This window comes from Odontomachus brunneus, unplaced genomic scaffold (genome assembly GCF_010583005.1).
Source record: "Odontomachus brunneus isolate Ranch 3 - 2012 unplaced genomic scaffold, Obru_v1 Obru_scaffold_052, whole genome shotgun sequence".
Classification (NCBI taxonomy): domain Eukaryota; kingdom Metazoa; phylum Arthropoda; class Insecta; order Hymenoptera; family Formicidae; genus Odontomachus; species Odontomachus brunneus.
In genome coordinates this window covers 999595-1019683 of record NW_022639502.1, presented here as the reverse complement: position 1 = coordinate 1019683, position 20089 = coordinate 999595, and the positions used below count along the sequence as shown (strand labels likewise).

At 45.4% G+C, this 20089-nt stretch overlaps 1 protein-coding gene across 2 annotated transcripts in view; it reads left to right on the top strand.

The window, feature by feature from the left end:
• Positions 1 to 20089, top strand: part of LOC116845487 — a 159299-nt gene that overhangs the window by 101056 nt on the left and 38154 nt on the right. For both annotated transcript variants that reach the window (XR_004378251.1, XR_004378250.1), the window contains exon 5: positions 11145 to 11298. The gene's annotated coding sequence lies outside the window, so the exon portion shown is untranslated. The remainder of the gene's footprint in view (positions 1 to 11144; positions 11299 to 20089) is intronic.

Here is a 20089-nt window from a genome sequence, read left to right as displayed (position 1 = left end):
CCCCCCCTCTTTCTCGCACTCTCCTCGTGTGTGCGTGCAATGATAGTGCGTGACTGTCGGTTCGCCGCGTTTTCCAATTTGCATTACTGATCTCAGATAATTATATCTTTGTTAACAAAAGCTATCGGGTTATTCACGACGCGTCCCAATCCAGCTCAACAAATCTTCCTGAACACGTAATTAAGGATCAAGTAGAGAGAGCTGCTCGTGAAGGAAGTAGAGTCGATTAGCAGACAAATTTCGATGTCGTCGCGATCGGCAGTCTGATGCGAATGTACTCGAATGAACTTTGAATGTATTCAGTGCGTGCGCCTACCTTATTAAGAGGATATTTATTGAGTCGCACTCCGTATAGAATGCGACGAATTTAAATTCTTACACAAATAGCGAGCATATATGTGTTGTTTTTTAAGACCTGTTAACCTTTTGAATGCTATGGGTTTGTATAGGCGTTTGACGAATTTTAGGTTAATCTCTCGACATCTCTCGACATCAGCAATAGTTCCATCTATTATATCATGCATACCTTTAGCATACCTTAGGCGCGCATTTGTAATTATTATTTGAAACTCTCAAGTATCTCACTCAAATATCTCAAATGAGATACTTAAGTGAGATAATTAGGTATTAATAGTTGTTCTTTGAAACTCATTCTCACGTAAGATACTCAGATTTGAATTTAGAGTTCGATTTGTTTTATTTGAATCATACAATACCTGCTACACTATATATGTAATCGCGATTCGATTACAAAATTTATATCTAACTTTAAATTCAAATCCGAGTATCTCACTTGAGGCAAGTTTCAAGTAACGATTATTAATGCGCTTCTTAGATTTGAATTCAATATTAGGTAAAAGTTTCTTTGAATTACGTGATTACAGATGTAAATATTACATATATTATAATTCAATTTAAAAACTTGAATCTAACTCTGAATAAAAATCTGAGTATCCCACATGAGATAAGTTTCAACTATGAACGTCCCTTAACGGTAGTAATAAGCAAGAGTTTATTTGTCTCGGTCTATTAGTTACGTTTTTTCACGAAATTTTTTCTTCCATTTATTGACTTATGACAGCCTAAAGTGTCTCTTTTTCAGCGATCGGTTAGTTTTGAAGTGCTCGCATTCAAGAGATTAAGAATTTTAAAAATTAGATTAATTTATTTTAAAGATTATTCGAAAGTGTTGAGAAGAAGAGAGGGAGAGAGCCTCTCGTGGAGAACGGCGGATCGAATTTAATTTAGTCACTTGTCGATCACAGCCTTTCGCTGCGGGCTACCTGGCGTAACGAGACGCTCATAAAGCCACCTTGCACAGCTTATTTCCGGCGTAGCCGCCTGTCCGCGCCGCTATGTCTCCCCAATGCGTGTAATCGCATACTCGAGTCATATAAATCAAGACCAACAGAATGAAGAACGCGAGAGCCGAGTATTTGATCGATCACTGATGGGTAATTTAACTAATCGCTAACCTTCATCACTCCTCAATCGCTAATTAATCACTCGTGGACGCGGTGCTATTGAAGTCGCGAGTATTGCTTAATCCTCCCGAGTCATACCGACTCGACGCACATGTCGCATGCTTAAGAACAATGCACCTGGATTTGCACTCACCGACAGTCGTAGGTGAGGTATCCTAGAAGTGATACCAAGCGTGAGTCGGAAACGACCATTACGCGGGAACAATTGTTCGATTGTGTGCGCGCCGACGACGTAGGAAGACATTAAAGCCTAATAACAGATAGTTTTGATTTTCCGACGGAATCGGCACAATGTCTTGATAACGGGGTCGGTGCGGTTCGCAGGGAAATAATAGCACTACAGCTATAATAATGCGTGGAAGATAATGATTTTCTACGGATGCGATCTATAACCGAGAAGAACGGTCATTTTCTTAAGCACGTTTGTACTGTAATTTATAAAAATAAGCGGTCATTTATGTGTTATAAATACGGCAGAATCCAGTTTCTACGCGGAGGAATAAAATCCTTAGACTTTCAGATAAAAAATTTATTTTTTAACATAAAGGTTATTTAGATAGAAGAGAGCTTGCGCGCGCTTCATTTTTTTCACTTAATCATGAATGTTCCTACAGTATTATGAATTAGGTGATAGATTCAAGATTCAAAGCAAAATTTGCTTCGGACATCTCGACAGATTTCATGTATCGTGACATATTTAGCCAACTTTAGTATCGATCTTTTACCGATGCTCTCGCACGAACACTTCAGACAGACGTCGATGTCATATCAGATATATCGCTGGTTTTCCCAAATATAAATCTATTGAAAATGGACCACACATACGAACCCACTTTGAAGCGTTCGCGCGCGTTTTCCCTCTCCTCCATCCACGGAGCATGCCGCCGCTCTCGTGGGTCGTTCCCTCCGCACCGCGGCGACCTCGTGTCTCGACGCCGGGCAAGCCAACGCCATCGTAATTCGTTCGAATTGCACGTACGCCAAGTTCCACGAGAGTAGGGATATCCCGCCGATATGTGCGGATATTTTGCTTTTTTGGCGCCGCGCAATTGGCCCACGCATCTTTCATCCGCGAGACAAGATTACACCGGCATCTGCTCTCGAGGCGACTCGCGAGCGGTGTCTTGCAAATGTTCCAAACGCACGCGCGCTCAGCTTCTCAGGTTTGAACGACTCCAATTTTGCGCTGTGTCTCACGAGCGGAAAAACGAGAGAAAAAGGAACGTTACGTAAACAGACATGACTCTGTCGGGAGATCGAGCTTTGCAATCGCGAGGAGAACCGACTCCACGAAACCTCACCGTTGGGTTTCTCTCCGCGGAGAAATCCCTCGCGAGATAAATGTATCGAACGCGCGTCTCAGAGAAGTCGATAATGATGCCGTCAGATCCTGTCGTGTAAGAAACGGGATACGGCAAAGATACGGTGAACAGTACGTCTATACGTATCTCGGTGGTAAAATAACGTAGGTTATTCCATGTCGCGCGTGTTTCTTCGTTTTCCTCGGCGATGTTCGCGGCATGCTGTGTCGACTGGGCACAGAGAACGAGTTGCATTGGCCATTAACCGCACCTCCGTGATGGATAAGATAGTCAAGTGGCTGTCTGTCCGTCCGTCCGTCACGTGCGGACACATCGCTAGACGGTCATTAATCGTTCGCGCAGGGTCACATCTCTAACATTTATACGTGCGCCTGATAATGACGCTTCTTTCCCTTCTATTGAGCTCTCTGGCAGGTGGATCGACTCATCAAGTGTTCTCCCGTATGTGTATCGTAGGCCGATGATCGGCTTTTTACGGACCATTAAGGGACACCGGCTCGTCTCCTCGCGACGTCTTCACGCGAACTGCACCACAACCGTTATCATGCAATCTCGCGATCGCGAATCGAACACGACGTGTATTCGTCCGGATGCATGGTGATCTTAACCTTCTCGGCGTTGCGTGGCTATTTGTTAGCGGAACGATCCGGAATCTTTCTCCTCGCGTGATATTCTCCCTTGCACGCGCTCCCCTCGGATGCACTTGGATGAAACTTTTGAATGAGTCAGCTTCAAGTGTCATTTTGAGGGTTTCTCAGCATTCTTGAGAGTCATCTTTCTTCTTGGGGAATTTATTTCGGTTTGTGTTATATTAATTTTTGTATAAATATTGACAGATGGTGTGGATTATAATCGTTATTAGGAATTTGTGTACTAAGATCGACATTGTGCAAAATGCAGCAAGTGACGCTTGAAATGTCACATGAGATGCACGGCATCCCGGCAAATCGGGCGCGTGTGAATCTCGGCTTTCGCTATTCGTAGTCGGAGGAAAGTTCGCGTCAACTAACACGACCTGCGTGTTTTATTTCTGTCCGCTTCTTTTATTAGAGTCCGCACGTTCTCGCAGTCAGTCGAGCGTCGCAACGACGGACGACTGACGAACGACTGGGAAGAAAAATTCGCGTCTCCGGGTAAAGATAATTCTCCTAGATCAGCGCACCGCGCGTACGTGGACTAGTTTTATTGCCCGTATGTCTTGCGTGTTTTACTTTCCCGTGCACGTTTATCGCTTGCTTATGCGTACTTGGCACGATGTTGAAGAATGCTTTATCCGTACACGGACGGTAACGACCCGTTGTGCCTGTAGAATTTAACTTGCCTGGTCAAAGGCTGCACGCTAGACGATGTACCTCCCGAGAGAAGTTTGTGCAATCTTGTTGAATACATATAATAATTGTTGTTATAGATTCTGCGGGAATTGACGAAGTAATTGAACGTGTGATTATTTTGCGGTTATCTTTGCTTTTACGCTCAAACCTGTATTTTATATCGTACACTTCGTTGCGTTCTCGTGAAAGTTAGAAAAGGAAAGCAAGTGTAATGCTCATTTTGAACGGTATCGAAGAAATAGTTTAATAATTTAATGGCGGCAGAAACAGCATTTTCAGTAATCGAGAATATCGTACGCTGATGACGTCTACTTCGTCGACGCGTATCGTCAGCAATTTCTAATTTGATTAGCTTGTAACTTAATTGCGACTGAAAGTGAGACACAAGTCAGCGATCGATATTAGTACAACGATCAATGATAACGCAGCAAAAGAGGTAGCAGTCGCTCTCATTTCCTTGGAGTTTCAGCGAAATGCCGAGCATTCTGCAAAGACGGAGGTGTCCCACGGCGAGGATCGCGATAACGCGAAGCTCGCAACTCGTTTATGGACGTGCTTAATCTCAATGTGCCATCAACATGCACCCCACATACCGGTAGATCACCCTTTGCCCTTCGTCTGTTCGCCACTGTCGTGACTTATGAGCTACGAGCGCGACGATCGTTTTCAACAACTGGGTGAGCGTGAAACGAGCGTAGGAAAGTCGCATTCTTCTCACTAGTGTTAATCTTCCTAGATTAAACGCACGCTCGTTATCCGATAGTACGACGGTAAAGGCGAATTCGCGCGGTTTACTTCTCGTCAGCTTCTCGTCCCGGCGAAATCGTGTTAGAAACAAAATAATTCGTGATTGAAAGGTTGAAATTGGGAATTCAATAAACAGAAGTCGCCGTAAAATTTACTTCCTTGGGCTTGATTTCTCTCCCGTTACTTTTACAAATTAAAACAAGGTTTTGTTTTAAGTAGAGCTTCGCGCGAGTTATATCTCGCGGTTTAATTCCGTGGAGAAGTCTCAGTTCATTAGCCGTACCATTAGCTGCATGAATTTGAATCGGATCATCGGGGATATGTAATCTGTATCATCGCCGTGTGTGTTCGTTTGACACATTGGACGCGACTACCGCGTGGTTTCGCCTTTAAGCCGAAGCCACGCATGAGGAAGACACGGTCGGAGAAAGGAGTCCGGTCTCCGCGGCGGCACAGTTCAACTGCGAAGGTCGGTCAATGGCCAACGCGGCTAACGACGGTCGGGACGGAGTCGCGAGCGAACGAAACGAAGAGGAGGAGAAGGAGACGGGGCGACGTAACACGCGGTACAGTACCAGAATATCATTACGTTCAATTGCTACCCGGCGACGTTGTCCACTCGGCCAGATGGTGCATGTCAATGTACGTGCGCGAGCGCGAAGAAGGAGCTCGACGAGGTCAGAAGGAGAGAGAAGGCAGGGTGTGGGTGACATCGTCGGGCTCTCCCGGCTCTCTCCCCTTCTGTCTCTCTCTCTCTCCTTCTCTGTCCCTCTCTCTTTTTCTCCCTCGCGCGAGAGCGGTAACGAGATTATTCCGTGGCGTTTCACGGGTTACACATCGCGGGCCCACGACGAATTTCGGGGCTCTTCGGGGCGCGGCTAATCTGATTATGGAAATGAGGCACTCGGCGCGTCTCTTTCGCGAAGTCGCGCCCGAGGGTTTAGCACTCGACGTCTCGACGGGCCCTTTCGTCAAAAACAAGGGTAGCGTCTGCGTCTGATGGCCGAATCTCGTCTCCTCATCTTTGATGAGCGCGTCTGAGCATCGTCGGTTATTACGCGGTGCCTTCGTCGTTGTGTACGCTCGCTCGACGAGGCTCGCGCTAAATGCGCGCATCTCCTCTGTCTCACGTCGACCCGGGTTCGAGTCGTCTGGCGCGGTTTGAACGTAGCAAATTAGAAGAGAGAATTAATTACTAACCATCCGCAGACAATCACGCGGCGGCTATCCCAACGACCGATCAGTGACTTTTATTCGACCGAAACAGCTCGCGCCGTCGTATGGCCGCCGCGTGCGTGTGAGGACGAAAAATCCCGTATTCGCGACGGTACACAGGATTAATAGGCGTAGATCGTCGCGTGTGATTACGTCAATACCTTAAAACCGGAGCAAAAGGTATCGCTCTATGGCTCGGCTGGGTAGGCACAGTAAAATGAGTCTCGCGGCTCGCAACGCCGTTTTTTTCCTCTTTTTCTACGTCTCCTTCTTCTTCTTCTACTTTCCGGCATCGGTTGTCGTGTATCGATTCTTCCCCGTGAAAGTTACGAAATATAAAACTCTGCACTGTTTGTTGCGAGCTTCGATGATATCTCGACGTGCATCTCCCCGATATCCTCGCCCTCCTGTCTCAACAGTCGCGCGACATAATTCACCGGCGAAAATACCCGCAGACGAGGTTTCGTCCTTCCTGAGAGAAGCAGGCGCGAGATCGAGTCCGTCCCTCGCAGGGAATGTCGCGCTGTAACGAGATTACAACGTTGAAGGGTTACCCACCAGGCGGACGACGGCCTAATGTTCCCCACTTAGGACGCGACGAATCTGATTATGATAATGAGACACCGCGTCTCGAGTTTCGCGAATTACACGGGGATCGTTGTTGCGGGGTGACGACGTCTCTGAAATAGACGTAAAACGCGGCGTCGACCCTTCCACCCTTCCACGTTCGCGACGATGTTCTCTGTCAACAGCTCTGTGCCGATCGCAAAGTTGCGCTTGGCAAATTCGTGTTAGTCACTTTTCGCCGGTATTAACAAGAAATATAAACGGTGAGCTCTGATTTCAGCAGGCTCAGGTGTCAGTTCCGCGGCGGTAAATGCCTGATGATGTATTGAAACCCTCCAAAAGAATCAGATTGCGGAACGTCGTTACCTTCCGCCACGTCGTAAATTCAACGTCGCGCGAACATTGCTGCGCGATATTGCGCACGCTCGTGCACTTCCCACATGCAGCGTGTGCGGCCGGCGGGATTAACGGTTACGGCCGTCACGCTTCGGGATTTTTACGAAACGTCGGATCGCGCGAATCCAGTTTACGCGAGCCGATCAGGTAACGAGCGCGGACAAGTGCGTAACGCCTCTCACGCGGCGCCACGCGACGAATTCCACGACGCTTTCGTATTAAACAAAGTAACTGTGTGCGGCGCAAGTGCGGTGCAAAGTGCACGCGCTCGAAACGGAAGAACGCAGACGGAATTTCTCAGTCTCTCTGACGTGATCGCAACGGCATGTCGATTAGTAGTGCCGGGCAACATTGACTTTCGCCGAGTCTCCGAGACGTTGTTGCGGTGCAAATGATCGATAATTGCCGTGCACACACACATACACACACATACATCCACATCCATACACACACATACCCGCTCGCTGACTCGGTGCGCGAATGTGCAAGAGAGAAAAAACAGGATTTGTTAGCTAAACCTACTTCTCTCTCTCGCGAGCTCACCGTATCTCGCCCGAGTTTGTCGCGCATTCTGCAAAGTGTCTCGACCGTTCAAAAGTTCGCTACAAAGCGAATCGAATGGATAGTAGAGGCAGATAAGGAGCATCCAACTCTGAAGCGCGTTTGTTCTTTGATAATTGCGAAGAAACGCCGATGTGCTTTATGGCTAGCGAATTACTTCGCACATTCTTGCCTAAGCGATTCGGTCGTAGACAGAAGAGAGAAGAATGCGCCACTCATTTCGTGAGTGAAATTTTCTAAGTTCACAAGTCGCCCGGTTAATTATTGTCTCCGAGAAAGTCGCCGTTGATCAGAATGTAATTTCAGGTGGACCAGTTGGTACGATTTCGAGCGAACGGAAAATCGTAAAGGATTCGTGTGACGGCTCGAGTTTCTCCGTTTGTAACGCAATTCTGCTGTTACAAAATCGCGGAAAAACTATCCGGACGACAAAAACGTCAAATTACCGGCTGATTATGTCGCTTTCAGTCACGGTGATCGGGGCTCTGCACGAAAGCGCAATAATTATACATTAGCGAAGCAACAAATGTTACATTACTTAAGTGCGTATTTGTTTTCCACGATGCGGGTACTCCGCCATCGCATGAAATTCCACTTCGAATTTCACTTATCGCGCGAGCTTGATAAAAGTCGCGCGAACGAATTATCGCGAATTAATGAAGACGTCGCGCTCACAACGCATCGCGCCACGCCTTCTGTATCTTCCGCGCGGATCGCCCGTTACATTTACATATTCATTAGTTTGCGAGCGCGTTTTCTATTCTCAGCGCACGGAATTATTCGTGCTCTCAGCCCGTGTCCGCGATTTCCGCGGGCCGTGAATCAACGATGGACTATCGTTTAATAAGATTGCGATTCTATGCGGGAGAAGAGAGGAGATATGTAGGGGACGTTTGCATGCTTCTTTTTCACGCTTAATCCTCTCGCGCGTCTCATTCACACATTCCCTTTGTCCATTGCGAAGTAGATCTGAATCTTCCAAGAGTTATTTCCGCGCGCGTGATTCAGGAACTTTTCTGGAATTTTTTCACGGAAGCGTCTTTGAGATCCGAAACGTCGCTGAACAACAGGAAGAGAACAATCGGAGGGATATTCTATTCGCCTCTGTCTTCATTTTTCATATCTCCGCTTATGCCTCCGCGAAAAATCCAGGTATTTGCTCCTCACTTGAAGTTATCGACTATCCATGTCAAGTACAGATAAGAATAGAATGAGTCATGTTGATAGAGATGGGTAATTAGGATATAGACTCGCATCGACTTGCTTCCTTATCCGTGTGTCAATAATGTGCCTTTTCCCAATATAGAGTAATATTTTCATCAATCACCGTCGATGCTGCATGCGATTATTATATAAGGATAAACAGAAGCACATACTCAGAATGATTATATCTCGTCACAAAATCTGTCAGTAGGCCGATTCCCTAGCTTTATGACAACGATATCGTTAGCATGTGTGTCGTTGCGCAGCTTTCCTACCATGTATTGTATTTACGCAACAACAGCGGTAATGACACTGGTGTTAGGAGTTACAAAATCAGCCTACTGGCCGAGATACAGATATACGAAGTGAAGTACACGACTGTTGGTTTTTCAGGTCTACTTTCCGTATAGCCACTTATTTTCGTTTTCACATGAGTGTGCGCAGAATACCTTAGGACAGTTAAGATTTAGGCCGCAATTAAGATGTAAGAATAGAAAAGAATAGAGGAATTTTATTAATAAGATATAACGAAGTTTATAAATCATGGGTTAGAAATGTTAAAAAGTTATAAAAGAAGTTTGTTGGACGTTATGTAAAAAAGAAAAATTTGGTTAATATATGCGACGAACTTTGAAGCAGTAAGACGTATGAAAATGATGTTCGCGGCAAGAACGTTTGCTCTGAATGATGGCTCTCGTGATTGCAGTTCAGCGGCACATAATTAGCAAGTAAAACACTGTCCGGATATTGATTGAGCAAACGCAGAATAAATCGATCAGTCTCGAGCAAATAGCTCGCAGACATGAAACAGGATACTAAGTAAGCATATCCTTTGAAAAAATGGAGAAGCGAGTGGAGATGTTTGCCCTATGCAGGGAAGTCGCGTGAATAGTGCCCCTTCATAAAAGAAAGCAGTGAATGAGGCAATTGTATCACAATGCACGTGTGACTTGAAATTTACATGCGCAACAAAAAACCTCTCGCTCCGCGAGAGCTTACGAGGAAAGCTTGCAAATTGCAATCATGCTAATTTGCAAATATTTGCGCGCGGTACACGCGAAACGATCGGACGGGCGTTCATACGCAACAGTGATGCCGCAGTGTAAACAGCACGAGGACGATTGTAAGTATCCTAGCGGACATTTTACAAACAGTTAACACAGAAAACGTGATGAATATACTATACTTTTTGTTTCAAATAGACCGTGTTTATTCCGAGACTGTGTTCGATTTATTCGAAGAAAGAAATGACACAAACACGACTGCGGGACGACTGTGTCCTAGCAAAATATGTTTTACAAATAATTAACAGCACGCGATGAATATAATTGCGTGTATCTTTTTTTTTATTTTAAGGCTATATCCAGTTGTGATTTATTCACGTGGATGAAATTCAATCGAAATCTAATGTCAACTCGAGTGCTCATCCATTTCCCCAGCTTTCTCGCTCGACAGTCTCCGCGAATCCAATTTCGAGTGCAATTAAATCAAGCGCGCTTGAAAAGTCGTTATTCTATATTTCATGTGCGCAATTTGTTGACGCGCATGCGCGCGCAATGTCGGCCGGGGAAACGTATCGGGAACATTCATAGGGCGATGTAAGCACCACGCGCGTTCCTTCGCGCCGCGATAGTAGAAAGCGGCTCGGCGCCAATATCTATGTCCTGCGCGTTTCTTACGCGCCGGGCCTAAGTTCTCGTTTGCCCCGCTAAAAATCCGTCACATCGCTACATTTAATTACATGCGCTCGCTAAATCGTCGCCGGCAGCGCGCGACGCCCTGATTTCTGATCCTCGTTCGCTGTAATGCCCGCCATAAATTTCAATCGGTGCGGGGCGGGTTTCTAATTTCGGAGCATCGGGAAATCAATGAAATCAATCAACTTGACGTGCGCGCGAGCGTGCAAATAGCGTCGGCGCGAGCGGCACGAGATTTATCGTCTTCTAATGCGGGACACCACGCGACGGACACTTCTTGCGCCCGCCGCTTAATGGCAAATCACGAGAGCGTTTAAACATAAATTACACCGGAGACAAGAAAATCAAGAGATCGCGGTGAATTAATCTTCCCCGGGGAAAAGGACGGCAATTCGCGCGGTTTAACGACTTAAACGCGTTCGGAAATTATCTTGCGTATAATGTAGCCGTTCAATATTCAAATACATTTTATGCTCACTCATCCGTGTCTTTGTGGGTGCGTGTGTGTGTGTGCGCGCGCGAGACTTAATCTCACATAAAAATTTTCTTAAAAAATTATATTAAAATGCATTCCGTATAATGTTTATAAAAATTAAAAATTACGTTTCTTTTTTCTTACAGAGATCGTTAACGAAGGACACCGAGCCGCTGCGTGCCGTGGACCGGTCCGCCTAGAATCCTTGCGTACATTTCACAACAGCGATCGGGGTGGCCGAGGAGCGTAAAAACTGTTGCAAATTGATCCCGCGGTTGTCAGACTGTCAGTCAACATGAGGTGAGTTATGTTGCAACCGAAGTGGTCACCTTAAGCTGGATACACACTTGAATGTTTATTCCGTTTCTTATTATCGCGTCTTTAATCGTTATCCAAAAGGAGGAAAGAGAGGGAGAGAGGGAGAGAGAACGGGGGGAGAAAAGTATCCGGCACTTTCGCGCATGATAGCGCCGAGCCAAAACGTTTATGTTTATCGTAAACGTCGGCGGAGCTCGAGTAATTCCCCGTCTATATACCAAAAAATACGATGCCGCTCATCCGATTAGACTAATCCCGATTTTAGTGTAAACGCGCGCAATGTCTTGCGCTTAACGTAGAAGCTAATGTTACGGCAGCCAGACGATGCGTGTTAGCAGCGAAACTCGCTCGGGCATTCTTCCATAACGCCTGTGATAACACGCCCCGTGCATCCGTGAGATGATTACGCGTGTACAGTGTTTATGCACTTTGTTAACGCTTGTCCGGATTCACTTGCATGTAATAAGATTATTTTAATAGAAAATTACTGGGGCGATTCGCTCTTTTAATCGTCAGTTTTCTTGCTATCTTCCTTGCTATCTCCCATATTAAGATTACCGGTGATTCTCTCCATAATTATCTTCGGCGCGAAATCCAAGTCCATCTCGTTACTTCCCGTGAAAGTACTGGCCTCTGTCCTCAAAACTTTACGAATTCCAGGACACAATGGGGCTGTATGTAGCACCAAGAATAATCAATGAAGATTTCTCGAATTATTTAAAATCTTGTTACTTCTTTTCTTCAGGATTACTCGAAATGAGATACAATTTCGATCTCTTCTCAAATTTAACAGAACAAGTTCTTGTGAATACCGAGAACAAGATAGAGTTAACTCGTGGTCAATCGATTCGAGCGTCGGAACGAGTGTGAAAGTGCCTTTAACGTCGTATTTCTCGCGTCGAGGTCCGTTTTCTTTCGTGGTATCGTTTGGCCTATCCGACGAGTGTAAGTTATACGATCCTCATTCGGAGCAGTAACGTTTGAAATAAAAGCGCGCATGACGCGTTGGGTAACTACGGTGTCGTAAAGAGCGGAGAGATCGTTTTTTCCTGCTGGCGTAATTACAGTTAAACAACGAGCAGCGCATAATTTTGTCATCGTGATCGTTGCATATCACTAAGCGCAAAGTTGCGGGTTTCAATCTGCATCGTTAAACGCCAAGCATGTACCGTCTCGTTTCGAACGTGCAGGAAATTGAAGCCATAAATCGCACGATTGACAGCGAAACCGCTAACGGTCCTCTTCGAGTCTTTCTCTTTCTCTCTTTCTTTCTCTATCTCTATCTCTATCTCTCTCCTTTCTCGCAATGTTTCGCTGAATTTGCTAATTTCCGCTTCCGTCGGCCGAGACACAAGTTGCGAACGCGAAATGCAATTTAGATAGCGGCACTCCACTCTTAATATCGCGATCTCTTTTCGCAAAAGCTAAACGGATTAAAAACATACATTGAGTGGGATCTTGAAGAAAGTTGGATATATCGCTCAAGCGAATCGCTGGTTCCTACTAAAAATACGATCGTGAAAAATGTGGATGTCAAGATGCAGCGTGCGCTACGTGCCTTAACATCGATCCCGCCAGGTTAATTTTCCTGAATTACTCCAAGACTTGAATAATTAAAATTTCGATATATTACTCAATTGAAAATTCATACGTCAGTTGAGTAACACTGCATTTGCGAACAGTATCCGCCGATTGATCCCCTATCGGAAACCCGATCGTTTGCACGAAAGTTTTTCAGCCCTCTCTTCTCTCGTTATAATCGGTGTGTAAGACATTAGCTTGATCGCCGTGAAACATCAATCATCTACTCATAATAATTTTTGACTGTTAATCGAAAGCGCCTTCTTACGCTGCGCGACCGTCGTTGTGGCGCAAGAAGTGAACAAGCGGCATCGCCTGTGTCATTTACTTCCTTCATTAATTAGCACCACGGCCATTCATTAGCTCGCGGCTCTTGCGCCGCACAATGTTGCGCTCGTCGAGTAAAAGTGGCGCAGTGCAGGGAGCAGCAGAGGGATCGAAAAGACGTCGTGCACCTAGCCGGCCTTATCTCGGTTACTAGCGTTAAACGGCTTTTTGCTAAAATGTATAACGAGGTGGACGCGATCTCGCGGGATCCTGTAAAACGTAGTTTGCGTCACGCTTGGCGCAGGCATATACACCTATCCGGCCGATCCGCGTACTTACGGGAGACTGCTGAATTGCACGTCGCGTGAAAAACGCGTTAACGACACCACCGTCGCGGACAGGCGACTTCCTGTCTGCATTCTCCTCAGGAGTGAATCAGGACAGTGGTGCAAGAGCGTGGAAAATGCAGCTTTGAAGGTGCAACGTGCACTACGTGTCTCAACGTGTTCAGCTGCACGATGACCGCCACGTTAATTTCCCTCAATTGTTCCAAAGTTTTACCGAGGCTCAACGACCTCAACGACCGAAATTACGATAAATATGTACGTTTTTTTCGACTAACAGGAGGAAATTAATCGATTTCTTTCAATGTTTGCAGCACGCGCACCAAAGATATAATTTACACACTCTTTGCTCATTTACTTTTCATTTTCTTACCGTTAAATGTCGTTCGTATACAATAATAATGAAGAAATTGATGAGGTTCGATCGCAGGAGTTCTCCTTTCCTACATTTTTCCTAATTTTATCAGTCGCTGTTGACTGCATGCTTCATTCGCTAAGTGTAATCAGTTGCTACGTTCTATCTGTAAATTAATGAGACGCAACCATAGCGCCGATCACGGACAACCATCACGGTGATTACCGTGTAAATTCATTTCCGTTTAAGACACGAGAACTACGATGTACTGATTTTTACGCCGCACACGCTCTCTAGGACACTTTTGCGAATTAGCATATACAGATCGCGGTTCAGCTCTCTCCAGAGCTGCACCAGCTGCGTGAATCTCGGACGGGAGAGAGGGGGGAGGAAGTCGACGAGAAAGCGCTGGGTGGTGTGCGGAATAATAATAAATTCCGGCCGGGGAAGGTGACGAATCGGTAGTGGGACGTAATTATGCGACGCGAGACGAGAACAGCCTCCGACGGGCGCGAAGTCATTTCTCTCGGATCTTCTCGCCCGCGAGGGAGGCAGAGGCGGCCATCCATCATTGTAGCGCCGTTTTCCGAGTGGCGCCCGATGGGACTTTCGCGCAGCGCAAACAGAAACTCGTCGTCCGGGATCGAGATTCCCGTCGAGATCTATTCGGGGAGGACGTATCGGAGTGCTCTTAAGTGGCTCTTGACCTCGCGCCTCCGACGTTACACATGGACACGCTTCTCTGAGGCTGCCGCGGCGTCTCTGAGCCTTCATTAAGCCTCACCCTTTCGGTGCTCCGAAAGTCTACGAGAAGCAGACGCGTTCCTCACTGACGGCTCGGAAAGTGAATTGCAAGCGGAGTGCAACGTGTCGAAGCAATTTTGTTGATTCGCGCAGCGTGTGGCAAATCGTTTCTCGACGCTGCGATCGTCCAAGGGGTGCCTCCACGGGGAGGACTTCTCGCGTGCGAGGTCAAGGAATTGGCAGGAATTAACGGACGTCGAAATGGGACGAAATGGCACTTAGTTACGGTAATCATTTTTATTTGGAGAGATCAAGCACACCGATTTTCCTCCGGGTTCGATTGGACGCCGCATCATCGTCGATCGTCCTCGATTTGAAAAGTAAGTCATGTGAAACAACCTCGAGATGCAGGTATCCAGGCGCAGGAATCGCGTTTAAATAACGCGTTTCTCTCGCAAGGGTTACCTTGTAATAGCCGAGTATTACAAGCTGGCAATTAATACATGACTCATTACCTAATACGCTATATTACGTTGTCCACTTAGCAAGGATGTATAAGTTAGCGACACGATAACCACGACCTGTGGTTATAATGTATACTGGAATCATACGTCGTCTCGCGGTATAATCGCGCCGCTAATTGCGCGCTAATTGCCCTGCGAGGGCTCCCGAACGCGATTATCGAAACCGATCATCTCGTCTCGCGGCGCTTTATCCGTTGCTTTAGTCCCGCAATCTTGCGCAGCATTTATCGTTAGTGCTGAACCGTATCTCTTTCGATTGGTTAGTCGGTCTCTCATTAGCACTCGTAGCTTTATTTTTCGGGGGTCGCATCGCGCAAATCAGAGAAGGACCGAGTAAATCGTTCAAACTCGGCGAACGCGATGTTCTACGTTTCTATATGCACAATGCGAGGTTGTCGCAGATGTCATTCTGTGTTGTAGGCTCGGGACTGATAATCGAGATTGGATTGATAATGTCTCGTTGTCGGTTGGTGATCGAGCTTGGCTGTTAATTGATGCTCCGAACACTAAGAGCCAACGTTGTTTGTACACACACACACACACGCCGTATTTTCGATACACGAATTCACACTCGCAATCGGCACCATCGTAATCTGCCAGATAATATCGAACTAATAGCTACACCTGTTGTCGTACAGTAACGCCTCGACACGCTCTTTAAATTTTTTGGAGTGCAATTACTTTTCGGAAAATGCAGTGGCAGCCAACCGAATTTAAGTGATTTTTGCTCTCACACAGAGTGCTTTCTGTGAAAACGAATATACAAAATTGAAAAGTTAATCTGATATATCCACCATCATAAGAACAGATTCACTCTAAGTGATGGAAATTTTCACTTGTACGAAATCCAAATCCACCCTAAGTGAAACATTATGACTTCCATGCAGTATTTGCATTAAAACTTCGAATAACTCCATTCGTTTTTGACAATATTTGGCGATAATCGATGAAAATTTTCTTTGATCGAAATAATCGGTAAATCAATAATTAACATTAATCAACCGTCATGTTTGTAATGACGGAAAATGTAATCGACTGATAAAATCGATTATTAATTAACGAATTATCAATTACATTAGAGTTTGATTAATAACTGATTGCATCAATCGGTGAAATTATTTGTGATTTTATACATGATACGTTGTCCATTTAGCAAAGATGTATAAGTTACACGATAACCACGATCTGTGGTTATAACGTATACTGGAATCATATGTATCCATGATATACATGATTGTTTGACATCGATTATTGACTTGCTGATTATTTTGATGAAAGAAAGTCTCGATTAATACTTGACACTTTTGGGTGAGATTTCATTCTGAGAGATTCAAAGAACACTGGATGCGTACGTGTGAACCACAAAGCCGAGGACAAGTCGCGTACGACGCACCTTGAGGAGAGTTCGAGCCGATCGTTAACGAGTTTCGTTAATTGGAAGGATTGGATGCACGTGCGACGAGACACGCGCGCACGCGATGGTTTCCGCGGGGTCGCGCCTACCACGTGGCGGGAAAAGAGGAATTTATTAAGCCGACCTTGCGCACGCGTGCACGCGCGCGTTAAGTGTAAACAGGCATGCAGGGCGATAAAACGGGCCCGGCCGCGCGATATAGCGCTTTATGGGCGTCGCATTACAACGCTAAGGTTTATATAACCGGTGTATCTGTATCACGGAGGTGACTGACCCATTTACCGCGTTGCGACGCTCGTGCGGCCGCGTGTTATCTACGGAACGAGAAGACAATGCGGGTGTTCTTCTCTCGCAGCTCTGTCGTCATCTAGGATGTCACAGGTGCTGCGAGCGCGGACAGGTGTGATACACTGCCGGTCGAATAGGTTGGCCGGCTCGATTCGGCTTTCTCGTTAAAGGGACTGGGCGAGACCCGACGCGCAATATAAGACGACCAGCCGCGTAAAGTACGAGACGTGTATGACCGATTTGCAAGTGAAATTCAGCTGCCGTCGCGGTTTTCCTCGAGAAACAGGACGACGCGGCCGGAATAAGAGTCGCGTCATTTATGTAACCTGACTCAGCCCGATGATTACGGCAGTATTTATAACATAACATAAACGATTCCTCGGTGTGCAGAAGGACAAGCTTTTCCTTCATCTAAGAATTTCAACCCGATAAATACTTCGCCATCGGGAAAGGCAATTAGCCGGCGTGCTTTCCCCCTGAATGAGGCTTAACGACTTGGTTCACTGAGATTTTCCTCTCAATCGAAAATGTTAATTTGTCCATAAATATGCCAATAGCATTTTACATTCATCGTGAGCATCGATTTTCTGCGCGCGCGAGCTAGGCAACTCCCGAAATAAAAGCTCTAAGATTATTGAGTCGCAACCTGTTTGAAGTCGGGTGGCGTCGCTGACTTGGCAGATTGCTTCCAACAGATCCAATTAGATAGCGGGAGTGAGTTAGGAGTGTGGAATAGATGCAGGTTAATAGCCCGAGTAACATGGCCAGCGAATAAAAGCAGAAGCGTTCGTCGATACTTTGATATCGAGACGTATCGACATCTCGCTTCCGATCCTGAATATCTGTGGCACCCATGTGTTGTGCAATTCGTTGACGGAGTGATAATAGAACGCAGACCTTGCAGGAAGACCTGCTGATTCTTTGGTACTTGATTGAAAGTTTCTGCCAAGCTGATCTGTTTTATCGCAGTTATATCTGTATCACCTTGTTGTACCCACATTATGAGTGTCTATGCAAAGCACTAACATAATTTAACACTTCCGTCGACATCCACATGCTCAAACGTGACGAAGGCAGTGTACGTTATGATGAAATAAGATGTTGAATCAACAGTTATCGCTTTGTTAGTAATTGGACGCGATTTGTCACTCGGATCTTCATGTATGCGACTATCAAGGTGTGCTACGTTAAGTCGCCTCATATAGATCGCTCGTGATATAATGCTTTACAACGTACATATTAATTTGAAATTAATTTGAAATTAATAGCTCATTTCTCGAGCAAGGCGCCGGGTAGTTTGTCGTTACGCCGTTGAAATTGATCTCACCTGACGATGTGCCGTGATCATGAATAATCATGCGTGTCGACATTCAGACCTCAGCTGTTCCAGGTGCATTAGGCACTGGCACGTGAAGGTGTAATGTGTAATATACACAGCAATATCGAAATAGCCTTCTTTCCTTGATTGTAATGAGATGCATTGTTTGCGCGTTGTTAATGAGAAAATATAGGTCGCTGCTGTTCGCCTACTCAAACAAACCTAAGTGTTCGACTTGTGCGTTCGCGGGAATAAAAATTCAACGCTCCTTGCACTCGCGCGAGAGATAATTAAAAATGTAATGTTTTATAAATTGCAACTAACTCAATTTTTCATTAACTTCGGGGTATGCCCGAAATATTCCTTTCGATTTATTTAAACTATACTGTATTTTTTTAACTCATATCAAATGTATTTTGTAGTTTATTTTCCAAAATTCTAAAAAAATAGCGATAAAAAGAAAAGAAATCTAGATGTGTTTATATTTAAAAGAAAACTATACTCTCTGTGGGAATTATCAGTCATTTTAAATCATCACTAAAGAGATTGATACTTTGAAATGGAACACACGATACGTTTGCTGATCTAACTAATGCTGCAATTCTAAGCAAATATACGATATAAATCGTAAAATCGTAGCTTACGAAAAAAATCGTAGATATTTACAAGTTATCATATGACATATGATCCGCATAGAATTGCAGATCTATTCATAAGTTCTTACGAATTTTACGAGAACAAGTTACGAATTTTACGATTTTGTCTAGAATTGCAGTATATTAGATTTCACTAACGTTAATTAACCTTACATATATTTTCAACATAATTCCAGTGTGACACTTCAACGTGTAATTTCAGTTAACTTTCGCAAATTGTTCGGCACATAGACGCATTGGGTTCGTATGTTTTGCGCGCGACGCGCAGCGCAAATTTGCTCAGCGCGAACGATCATTCTCCCCGTTTACTTCGCGAAGTTTCTTTCGTATCGACGAGATTTGTTTTTATCTCGGCCGGCTACTCGCGCAGATCTCTGTCGTCGTGCTCTTTCAAGGTTTGTTACGCTATCGTAACTTCGTTTGCTCGGCGGATTATGTCGATGCTGCTGTGTTCCCCCACGTCGTTCCTCGTCCCCGTCGTCGCGTTCTCATCATCCCACCGGGCCGGTTACAAATTAACGGAGCCGAACGTGAACCTCACAAAGCCGCAGCGTATTCATGCCTGTCTCTAATGAACAGACGAATGTGTCCTCCCAAGTATTACGGCGCCTAATCTTCTCCGGAATTTCTTTCGGTCGCGGGCGCATCGTGTCCTCCGAAATTATTCCCCATGCATGAATAACGTAACGCTATTATCGCGCACATTTATTTGAATGCTTTTTCAAGCATCTCCAACGTCAACCGTTTTGATCCGTGTGTAACCCTTACAAGAAATCTTCCCGAGATTTTATTAGCAATACACACATTGGGGTGGCGAAACAATTTGTGAAGTCGTGCGATCTGTCTTAGGATTAAAATTAATTCGCAAATTTTTTCGGAACTTAGATACGGATAGATGATACTCATGAGGCGATATAAACATTTTACCTTGCGATAAACCGATGCACTCTTACCTCTTTTCACGAGCAATTTCACTTTTGCTCGACCCAACTTACGCTTTGCATGGAGCTGTGGCTCGCCCAACGGTGGAACTATAAAATACTTGGCGCGATTCGATCGAAGAAGAATTGGAACAACCGTTAGTGCTCGCGTTAATGATTCAGCACCGTACATAGTTGCTGGACACATCTTCCGTCGGCAATTTTCTCGGGTCAATAAAACCGTGAAGCTCTCGCGATCGTGGCCTCTATCGTCTGTCTTTGGTGATAACGCGCTATAGTTTCTGCGAATAGGCTGTACGAGCGAGGAAAGCGAGAGAGAGAGAGAGAGAGAGAGAGAGAGA